Here is an 11,406-nt window from a genome sequence, read left to right on the forward strand (position 1 = left end):
GATAAGTGGACTATCTTTTCTGGTCATAGAGGGAGCTGAACTTCAGTTTCAGTCATTCAAAGACAAACTGTCCTTATCAGACCCCTGCTGTTTTCTCTCAGCAGAGGGCATCTCCCTCCCTTGCCTCACCAAGCAATATTCCCTCTCTCCCCTTATCTCCTCCTTACCCTATACAATCACCCATTTTTCCAATCCTATTTCCTTTCCTAATAAATATTACAAATTCCTTAACCTGTGTAACAAAGTGCTTATTATCCTCTTGGCCATTATTTTCTTTCTCTTTTTTTTTAAACCCTTAGTCTTAATAACAACTCTAAAGGAGAATGGCAAGGGCTAAATGATGGGAGTTAAGGGACTTGCCCAGGATCACACAGCTAGAAAGTATCTGAGGCTAGATTTGTACTCATCCTCCTGACTCCAAACCCTGTGCTCTATCCAATGAACCACCCAGCAGAGCCAGTCCTCATTTTCCTTATCTATTCAAAGTGAGGGGATTAGACTAGTTGACCTCTAAAGTCCCTTCAGTTTTAAATACATGATCTTCTTGAATGAGTTGGAAAGCAAAAAGTTCTTCCATGTGGCACACAGCCTGGAACCAGGACTTAAACTTTTCAGATCTCCACCTTTTTTGATGGGGGAGGCAGAGAGAGGTGTGGTTCCAAGACCTCTGATTTCATTGGTGTAGAATTCCAAGTGAGGAAATTCTCTCTATCCTTGCAGGTGATATTAGGCCTGAGGCATTTAGAGGTTAAGTAACTCTGTCACTGTTAAGTAACAGTGTCACATAGCCAGAATACTTCACAAAACAAATTTCAATACAACTTTCTGGCTCTGAGGCCTATTCTCTGTCCACTAGTCCATGCTATTTCTTTCTTGATTTTTAAAAATTAAATGCTGCTAGAGGCAGCAAGGTAACAAAATAATAAAAGCGCCAGGTCTGGAAACAAAACAAGAGGACCTGGCTACAAATCTGATCTGATTCCTAGCTGTGTGATCCTGGGCAAGTCATTTAACACCAAATATCTAGCTCTTACCATTCTTTTGCCTTGGAATTAATATTTAGTATCAATTCTAAGACAGAAAGTAAGGATTTCAGAAAAAAAAAATTAATTGATATTTCTATTACCCAAATCCCAATGGAGAAAAAGAAACCTAGGAAGGACAGAAATTTGTATTATTTGTAGATTCACATCTTAAAAGTTTTGAGCATTCACAATATGGTCAAAGGCTGATGTGGAAATTCCAGAACATAAATATTCTCAACCTTACATGCAACAAATGTTGAAATTTTTTTTCTTTTCTTTCTGTTATTGTAAATCAAAGAATCAGAGAATCAAATATTTATATTTTTTATTCATATGTATTTTATTTTATAGTTTGTGAAGCTGCCTTGCTTTCCTATGATTAATGAAATTCCCCAGCTCCTAGTTTTGAGATGAACTCCTAACCTCTGCCCCTTCCCCAAATAGAAACTCCTTCCCTCAGCACCTCCAGTCAGGATAGGGAAAGCATATCCCCAAATGGAATCCCATTTGGAGAGTCTTCAATTGGGGCTGGAGATATACAGAAGGGCTATCCTCTTTTTTTTTTTCTTTTCTAGAAAAACTAACTGAAAAAGGTGAGTAGAGGGAATTTCTGAATGGCAAGGTTATCCTCTATTTACCAAAGAAGATTCTTTTAGACAGGACTCAACCTCTACAATTCATTTTAAAATTCAAGTTCTTTTGAGTATAAAACCTATTACTAGAGTGTATGGCAGTATGAGTTACAGCCACAGAGAGTAGGCTGAGAAAGATTAATTAATGCACTTGCATTTGGGAGGACAAATGAATCTGACATACCAACATGACAAATGTGTGTGGCTCTAATACTAATTAGCAATAAAAAAAAATACTTATCTTTCCAAGTACATGAATCACATATTTTTTCCCCTGACAACTCATTCTACTCTTAATCCCCACACAAACATGTCTAATAATGTTCAGGTCAAACTAATGTGTCTTATTTTCTACTTTCAAATATGTTTCACAACTTATCCCACAAAGAGAGGAAAAAAAAAAGAAATATGTTACAGCCCATTTACACCTAGTCCAGGCCACTAGACAAGAGGAATGATCAGGTATGTAACTAACTTAAGCGGTACAAATAGCTTTTGTTACTCACCAAGTCATGCTAACTGTCCCAGCTCCAAACCCACTCTACCACTGAAAAGACAGAAACCACCCACCCAACTGTGGCCAATGATGACAAATGCCCTAGATAGAGGGTGACTGGCTTTACTTATGAGCAGAGCCTAGGGGGACGAACAATGGACCTATATTTCAAGACCTAAGCTATCTGAACCAACCCATTAGTCCTATTTTTTTAAATTTAATTTTACTATGGTTCTCTTTTTTCTTTTTGTTCTGAGCACCTCCATTTACTAAGGTGTTTGAGCACAGAGCTTAGAATACTTTTACAGTGGCAGGACCATAAGATTCAATGCCACTGCAGAAGTGGTATATGTTTCATATACTAGTTTCTGTCATTTGTTTAGGCCATAGTTATCTGGTCATTTGTGTTCCCCTGTGGATGGAATATGCTACCAAGGCACATTTTTGTTTTATGTGTATTGTCAGGGTTAGTGGTCCTTGAGCTGGGAGCCTTCAGTTAGTAAGGCAGTTTAGATGTCTGTGATAAGGCTTGATTCACAATGAAGATGGAGATCTGAGACTCCCACCTTTACTTGAGAATAGACAAAAGTACAACTAGAGAATCAGTCAACTCATCAGTGTGCAAAAAGGCAGAAAAGATCCCAAAACAACTTAGTTCTCCCTGTCACCCTGTCAGAAATTCTGCCACTAAGATAAAATCTCTAGGTTCAAATACAAACTCTTTTGCTTGGCTTTTAAAGCTCTTTACAATTTAGACCCACCCTACTTTTCTTCTAGCCTTGCTATGAATTACTCCCCTCTGTAATTCAGCCTTCTTACTGATCCTCAAACAGGATCCTATATCTCTTCATACCTTACTGGCCATCATCCTGCCTGGAATGCTTTCTTCTCTCATGTCTGCCTCTTAAAATTCCTTGTTTCCTTCAAAAACTTGATCAATTATCATCTTCTAGGTAAATCCTTTCCTGATTTCCCCAGCTACTAGTACGTTCTACCTATTTTGTATGTAATTTTTATATTTTGTATATAATTATGTATATCCTTGTCATCTACCCCAATAGAACCTAAGGCAGAAATTATTTCATTTTTGTCTTTGTATCCCCAACACCTAATATTGTGTGGGGAATTAATATTGAATTGTGATATTTTTGTGAAATAATTTTCTCTTTAGCACTCACCAAGCTGGTTGAAACTTGCTATAAAACTCTAGACGTCCAGTCCCCCATCCCAGTGTGAAGATTGGATTTGGCTATTTCCTGATTATAACAATGAAGTTAGCTCTTCCTTTATTCCCCCACACACATAGTAAGGAATCTTATGTCACCTTAAAGGTGGGGAATTCCATGATTGTCTCTTGAACATAGGAGTCTCTAGGTTGGTCTTGGTAAATAAACCAGATGCAAAATGTGACTCTATTGTCTCTCTATATGTAGTAGATGTATCGGGAATACCTCAAATTGTCCCAAAACTTTCTCCTCACATGGTATTTGTGGGACCCCTAACTGTTGAACACCCTTTTATTTTAATGCCTGGATCCCCCACAAACTTGCTGGGGAGGGATTTACTATGCAAACTACAGGTCACAATAATTTGTGCTCCAGATGGCTCTTTATCATTGGAAGTACCTGAGGAATCTTTAAATTATTCCCTCTACTTCTCTCAGAGAGCCAGGAGGTAAAAGAGCCTCTCACCTTTACAATACCTGCATTTATACCAGAGTCTCTTTGGGCCACATCTTCTTCTGATGTAGGCTTACTAAAATCAGCTGTTCCTGTACAAATTAAAACTAAATCTAGCCCACCTCCTTCCATTCCTCAGTAACCCCTCTCAAGGTAGGCAATTGAGGATATTACTCTGGTAATAAACTCATTAATTGACCAGGACTTTATAATTCCCTGTAAATCTGAATACAATACACCCATCCTGCCTGTTAAAAAAAACAAAACTGGGGCCCCATGGCAAGTACCTCTACAGATTTGTACAAGATGATTATGTTAAATGATCAATGGGGAGACTCATCTCCCAATGATCATCAGGGGGGATTGTGAAGATTGGATTTGGCTATCTCCTGATTATAACAATGAAGATATTAGTTCTTACTTTATTGTTATAATCATGGGAGAGCTAAATCCAATCTTCATGCCAGCCTGTGAAACTGGGTTGGAACCTTCCTTCTTTTGCTAAAATAAAAGGATTTTAAGGGCAGGGCTAACCAGCACTGGTGAACCAACTCAGATAAAAGATTTAGATTGGACTGAGCAGACATGTTGAATTTACTTAAAGTATAGTGATCTGACCATGAGGCAGAATGTGCTGGCATCTTTGGTCTTAGCAAAGACCCAAACCTCTTGTGAGGGAACAGTTGAGGTCTCTAATTCTACCTTCTTTCTTGAAATATCCATCAATGGGAACTTGCAGGGGAGGTCCTAAGGTCAAGCCAGCAAGTCAATCAAAAAGAAGATACAACTCCCTTAATAAACAAGAGCAAGAATCATTCCTGTTCACTTAGAAGGCTGGTAAGAGCCATTCTTTGTTAGCACATATACACATCAATTAATAAACAAAGTTATTCCTAGAGAAATGGCCTTATATTCTTTATTGGTTAAAAATCCAACCAGTGCATACATATTATGCTGGTTCATATAAATCCTTGATGAGTGATTGATTGAATACTCTTTGATCCCATTATTTCAATATATACCTAAGGAACTTACTAATAAGAAATAAATTGTGATGGCAAAGCATTAGAAACTGAGGGGTATCCATCAATTGGGGAATAGCTGAACAAATTATAATATATATTGGTGATGGAATACTATTGTACTATAAGAAATAATCAGTAGGATAATTTCAGAAAAACCTAGAAAGATTCTATGAAGTAATACAAAGTGAAGTGAATGGAACCAGGAGAATATTATACCAATAATAGCAATATTGTAAGATGATCAACTGTGAATGATAGCTATTATCAACAATACAATTATCTAAAACAATACCCAAGGACTCTGGATGAAAAATGCTATCAATCTTGAGAGAAGAAATTGATGGAATCTGGATGCAGATCAAAGCATATAATTTTCACCTTATTTTCTTCATGAGTTTTTTAATGTGTCTTCTATAACATGATAAATATGGAAATATGTTTTGTATGATAGTTCATATAACCCATATCAAATTTCTAACTAGTTCAGGGAGGGTGGGAGAATCTGAAACTCAAATGTTAGGAAACAAATGTTAAAAATTGTTTTTACATGTAATCTGGAAAAAACAAAATTTTATCTCCAGTAATTAGGGAATGGTTGAAAAATATACAGAGAATTATAATCTAATGTTATTGTATTTTTTTAAGGAATAGCAAATATAAAGAATTCAGAGAAATATATGAAGAATTATATGAAGTGATTCAAAATGAAGTAAAGCATTAGCTTTAAATGTAAAGTCAAAAGGTTTTTTTTGTTTTTTTTTTTAACCCTTACCTTCTGTCTTGGAGTCAATACTGTGTATTGGCTCCAAGGCAGAAGAGTGGTAAGGGCTAGGCAATGGGGGTCAAGTGACTTGCCCAGGGTCACACAGCTGGGAAGTGTCTGAGGCCAGATTTGAACCTAGGACCTCCCATCTCCAGGCCTGGCTCTCAATCCACTGAGCTACCCAGCTGCCCCCAAGTCAAAAGTTTATAGCAGTATAAATTGACATTTGTTAAATGAGCATAAATTTCAGTCAAATTTAATGAGCATTCATGTCAAATCTTTAAAGTCAAAACATATTCTTTCTGTAAATACAAGATAAATTGCAAAAAATGGAAAGAGCATGTATACTATTTTATAATCATTTCTAACTCATTTTGCTTAATAATTTAGAGGGAATGTATAGAAAGGAGTATTTATTTGCTGTAGCAAAATAAATCTATTGATGAAATTCATGTAAATATTTACTGGGGTGGGGTGGATTTTTTGTCTAATTGTTTTGTAACTTGGCAGCATTTTCTTATGGTATATTTGCAACCAGGAAACAGTACCAGGTAGTACATTCATTCAGCAAATATTAATTAAGCATCTGCAACAGGTAAGAAGCTATTGATGTCAAGGGAATATACCAGATACAAAGACTGAGTATAAAGGGCAAAGGAACATGGAAGTAGCCATCCCAGCAAGCCTCATTTCTAGGTGCTTTGACAGGTCAACAAAAAAAATCAGTATTATTTTTTCCCTCCCATAAATACGTCAGTGTCATTTCAGGGAGTCTGAGGGTAAGAAGGTGACTATCCTAACAAGGTGCCAACAAGTTGACAAAAATAATTAAAAACGATGAAGTTCAAATTCCTGCTGGCAAGGTTACAGAAAACCGCTACACTTATTCTGTGCTGGAAGAGTTGCAAACTTGTAGAATCTTTTTGGAGAGCAATCTGGCAGTACGCAAAAAAAAGTTACAAAAATAATCCATTGCCTTTGACGCAACAATTCCATTGTTAGAAATATACCCTGAAAATGTTATCCAAAAAAAAATCTAAAAAGATGATTCAAAGATTTTTCATTGAAGTACAATTTGTAGTTTGTTTTTGTTTTTTAAAGCAACCCTAGAAGCAACTGAAGTATCTGACAATAGTTAGATTGTGGTAGGTTAATGCCATGGAATATGATAGTGCATCTAAGGTCAGCAAGTATAAGGGATACAAATAACTTTGGAAAGAATTGTATGAAATAATTCAAAATGAACAAGTGGAAGCAGAAAAGGCAATGAATGAGGAGAAATGGACAGCCTTGACTGACATTAGAGGATGGGATGAAAAAGCTATAATATTCTATATGCTAAAAGTATTTCCTTTAAATGTAAATCAATACTAATTGAATTGAATTAATTGTATTGATGTTTAATATTATGTTTAACGTTTGATTAAGAAGAAAGAAGAAGCATAAGTTAAACTCTCTGCTGGTTTCCTCCTACTCACTCCCTTAAGGCTACAGCCATGCTGCCTACTCCCCACCCCATGGACTTTGTCCCTCTTGGGAAATCTCTGGGGAAGAAGTAGTAAGTAAACTTTGAGACAGGTGCTTGTTCTGAAATTGGTTGGGCTTCCTGCAGCCTTCCCAGCCTAGTTACCTCAGTAGAGTCAGGGGCCATCTATCTTTGTGCTGTGAATTTTTGACTAAAGGGTGGATCAATGTTTTATTCATGATCTTAATTCTTACTATGGGCCAAACTACATAATCATGGTATCACTCACTTAAAATTTTGCACATATGGCTGCCTGGTTGTCAGAAAAAAAGACTTTGAACTTTATGGTTGAATTTCCCCATTTATAAACTGACAATCAGATGTCACTTCAAATTTCTCCAGAAGTTAATTAGTCTTTGTAAAGCATCTTTAAATTCTTTGAAAGATGACTGCATAGGCAGACCAAAGACCATATCGGTGTAGATTATATTATATTTCTGCAAAATGTTTCTTTGTACTTTTCTAGATATTTCTGTTACATTCAGGAAACTACAGGAGACTCCAGCCTTCAGTTCCCCAAAACTGCACAACACAGGAGATCAAGTGCCAACTTCCTACTTCATAATGTTAAAAATCGATGAAACTGAGAGTATTTATTAAGCCTGCAGCAGCATCTTGTTCTCTGTCCCACCCCACCCCCTTACACTCATACCCTGAGATCCTTGACATTTCTGAAATTAATAGAAAAAAAGTTTCCAAGACCATCTCCAAATCTGTGAAGTATCTTTAAACCCACCCCCTACCCTTCATGTTCCTCCCTCACTCCCCTTCCAACTCTCATTACCCCACTCCCTCACAGCTCCCTGCCAATCCCTTCTCTCCCCTCTCCATGAGTCTTTATCATTCTGAGCCAGGTGTGTATAAAGTCATCTAAACACTGTGTTCTGGGCTTCCTGGCCACAGGAACAAGCAGGAGTGGGTGTTCCAGGTGCACCTGCTGAAGGTTCTACATAAACATACCTCCTTCTTGGCACCTTTCCCTTAGCCAGTTTCCTCCACCAAAATCCCTCCCCCTGTCCCCTTTTCTCTCTGTCTCTGTCTCTCCCCCTCTCCCTCCCTCTCTGTCTCTCTGTCTCTTCCCCTTTCTCTGCCTCTCCCTCCCTCTCTGTCTCTGTCTCTCTCCAGAAGAGTTTTGTCCTCCTATACTCTCAGATAGTCCTGTGGTATTTATGAAGTGAGGGGAAAACTATAACCTATGTGTCATTCTCTCTCCTAGATTGGAGATGGAAGTGGTTACTTGGCCAGGTAGTGGCTGGTAACAACCTAATTTCTTAGACTTGTTCTTTCTGACCTGGATGGGTCACAGACAATAGACACATTTAGGTGGGTGGGCAAGTAGGGGAAACCTAGCCAGAGGACATGTTTACAACTTTTCGTATTGCTCTATGGAATTTGAGAGGGAAAGGCAAAAGGGAGGACTTTTTTTCCTGAAAGGGGAAATAATCCATCAGCTTGATTTGGGCCTTTGGAGACCAATGTGCCCAGGTATAGCTCCAGGGGGCCTAGAGGGTCATTCCAGAAGAGGATTCAGCTTGGAGAACTTTACTTAGAAAGAGCTAGACCAATAAATTTAGGAGTTGGTTGATAAGCTAGGGTTGGTTCTCTTATATCCATTTCTTCTCTCGGTTCTTATACATTATTTCTAAATTTGCATACTTTCCCCTAGGTAATAAGCCCTTGGGGGGAGCAATGGAAAAAGGGAAAGAAAGCTTGAGTTGCCAACCTTTCCTACTTTACAGAGGTGGGGACTGTGGGTGCGGAACATTTTGAACCTACTATCTGATATAGATCAGGTATTGGTTGGCCTTGCCAAACTACTTTTTTTCCCTTTCTTTTAAACTCTTTGTTACTAGGGTTGTCTTGCTGGATTAAGGAGGAGGGAGGAACTATCTTCAGAAATGAAACATTAAAAACAAAAGGCATTAATAAAAATAGAAAAAGAAAGCAGAGGACGGAACAGAGCCATAATGAGGGTGAGGCATCCAAGGCTAAGAGCTATATGCCAGTGTTGGGAAGAAGGGGGGGAGCTTTCCTACCCATGGGTAGGTGAGAAAATGCCATCCCCAAGCCTCACAGTCCTCTGCCAATCTGTTCACCAATAAGGATTAGGGAAGGGAGGGCCCTAGAAGAGGGTGAGAGAATAGGTCATGAGTCAGAAACAGTTGATGAAACTGTACCAGCTAGCACTTGACAGGAAAGAATCAATATGGGAGAAGCCAATCCTAGAGAGAAAAACAAGGGAGCAACATTGCAGGCCAGCAGAGGAGGGAGGGAAGATGGGCCCAAAACTGGGTTTTGCCACAAATGAAAATATTCCTATTTATACATCTGTGCTGAAGCAGGATGGACCCCACTTCTGCTGTGCTCTGAAGGGGAAGAAAACAGTTTGTCCACAGTATGAGCACCATGAACTCAACCAGAAAGAGAAGAACAATTTCTTTCTCTTATTCTCACTCTCTTTTACCCTGGTTCAGAGAAATGGGCCTGGAGTCTCCATTCGTGGTGTTTGTCTCAGTTTGAAGTGCTGGTGGTGATTCCCACTAGACCCACTGGAGTTTGAGCCAGAGTTCCAGGATGGATACTGCAGGGAAGCCCAGAGAAGCCCAGGGCTTGAGCCCAATGGTGGTTTTTGACTTGGAACCAAGACTTATGCTTTCTAGGAATCAGGCTAAACTATGAACTTAATTACCATCCTCTCCCCAGAGTCTGAGGGCATATAGAGGGGTTGGGGAGAGGAATTATGCTTCCCTCATTTGGGGGGGAATATGTTTCTATATTGGGAATTGTAATATTTTTTGTAAATATTTCTTTGTAAAAGCTAATCTGTTAGTAGTTAAATAGAACTGGGGTGTTAAAGATCACACCTAAACTTAGGTGAAAGCCATCAGTGGGAGCTGAAGCCATAAAGAAGAGAACCTAGACATTCCCTCCTCCCCCTCCTCCAAGGTTACCAGAGAAGCCTATGGAAGGAATGAAATTTAATTCACTTGGCCTTCCAGGCAATAAAGACCAAAGTAGAAAGTGTTATAAAAGGAATCCCACAGAATCATGTGATAAAAAGACCAAGAGACTTTCAAATTCAGGCTTTGGGTGACCTTGGGCAAGTAACTCCTCAAAAGTCCCTTCATCTGCAAAATGAGATTGGATTAATGGAGCTTGGACCCCTCCAGGATAGTCTATAGAACTGGGCTACTTAGCTGACTTGGGTTCCAAATAGTCAAACAGGTCTATACCTAACTTAGAGATTAATAAAATTTTTTCAAGAACAGAGGAATCAAGGCAGCTAGGTGGCTCAGTGGATAGAACATCAGCCCTAGAGTCCTGAAAACCTGGATTCTTAGACACTACCTAGCTATGTAACCCTGGGCAAGTCACCTAACCCCATTTGTCCTTGCCCTTCTGTCTTAGACTTCTTGCTAAGACAGAAAGTATGCATTAAAAAAAAAAGAGTAGAAGAATCTCAAGGGCCATAGGAGCTCTGATCTCCTTCAATATACCATACACAGATATACACACACAAACACAAAAACATATACATACCTGTTTTACCCTTTTCTTTCCTCCTTGTAGAAACTTCTACTCTGCTGCAGAGAAGAAAGACCATTGGACTTAGAAGAACTGTGTTTGGGTACTGAATTTGCCACTGCCTAGCTAGATGATCTTAGAAAGATTACTTCCTTTCTCTGATTTTTGCCCTCAGTTTGCTCATCTGTAAGCTGAGGCAACTAAGTGGTACAATAGATAGAATTCTGTGCGTGAATTCAGAAAGATTCATCTTCCTGATTTCAAATCCAGACTCAAACATTACCTGTATACTTCTAGGCAAGTTATTTAACCTTCTTTGCCTTGGTTTCCATATCTGTAAAATGAGCTGGAGAAAGAGATGGCAAATTACTCCAGTATCTTTGCCAAGAAAATTCCAAATGGGATCGCAGAGAGTCAGACATGATTAATGTAAGGTAGGAGGAGAGGCAATCCAATTTGAACAGAGAGCAGTCTCTGACAGAGACTAGCTACAGAGAGAGTGGGGGAGGTGCAAGAAAAATAAACTGAAAGTTCCTGGAGAGAATCAGAAGCTGAGAGGCAACTGACTTCTTCACTTCCTCATTTCTTCCAGCTGGGAGCCAGAGGGAAGAAGTTGATCTCCTAGGCTAGGAAGAAACTGCCTCTCTGGAAATCAATTGTCTATTCCTGAACCCCTGGATACCTCTCACTCAACTCTCCATAACAGCAATCAAAGCTATCAGTGGATATTGTGGAC

Source organism: Monodelphis domestica, chromosome 3, assembly GCF_027887165.1.
Source record: "Monodelphis domestica isolate mMonDom1 chromosome 3, mMonDom1.pri, whole genome shotgun sequence".
In the NCBI taxonomy this organism is placed as follows: Eukaryota; Metazoa; Chordata; class Mammalia; order Didelphimorphia; family Didelphidae; genus Monodelphis; species Monodelphis domestica.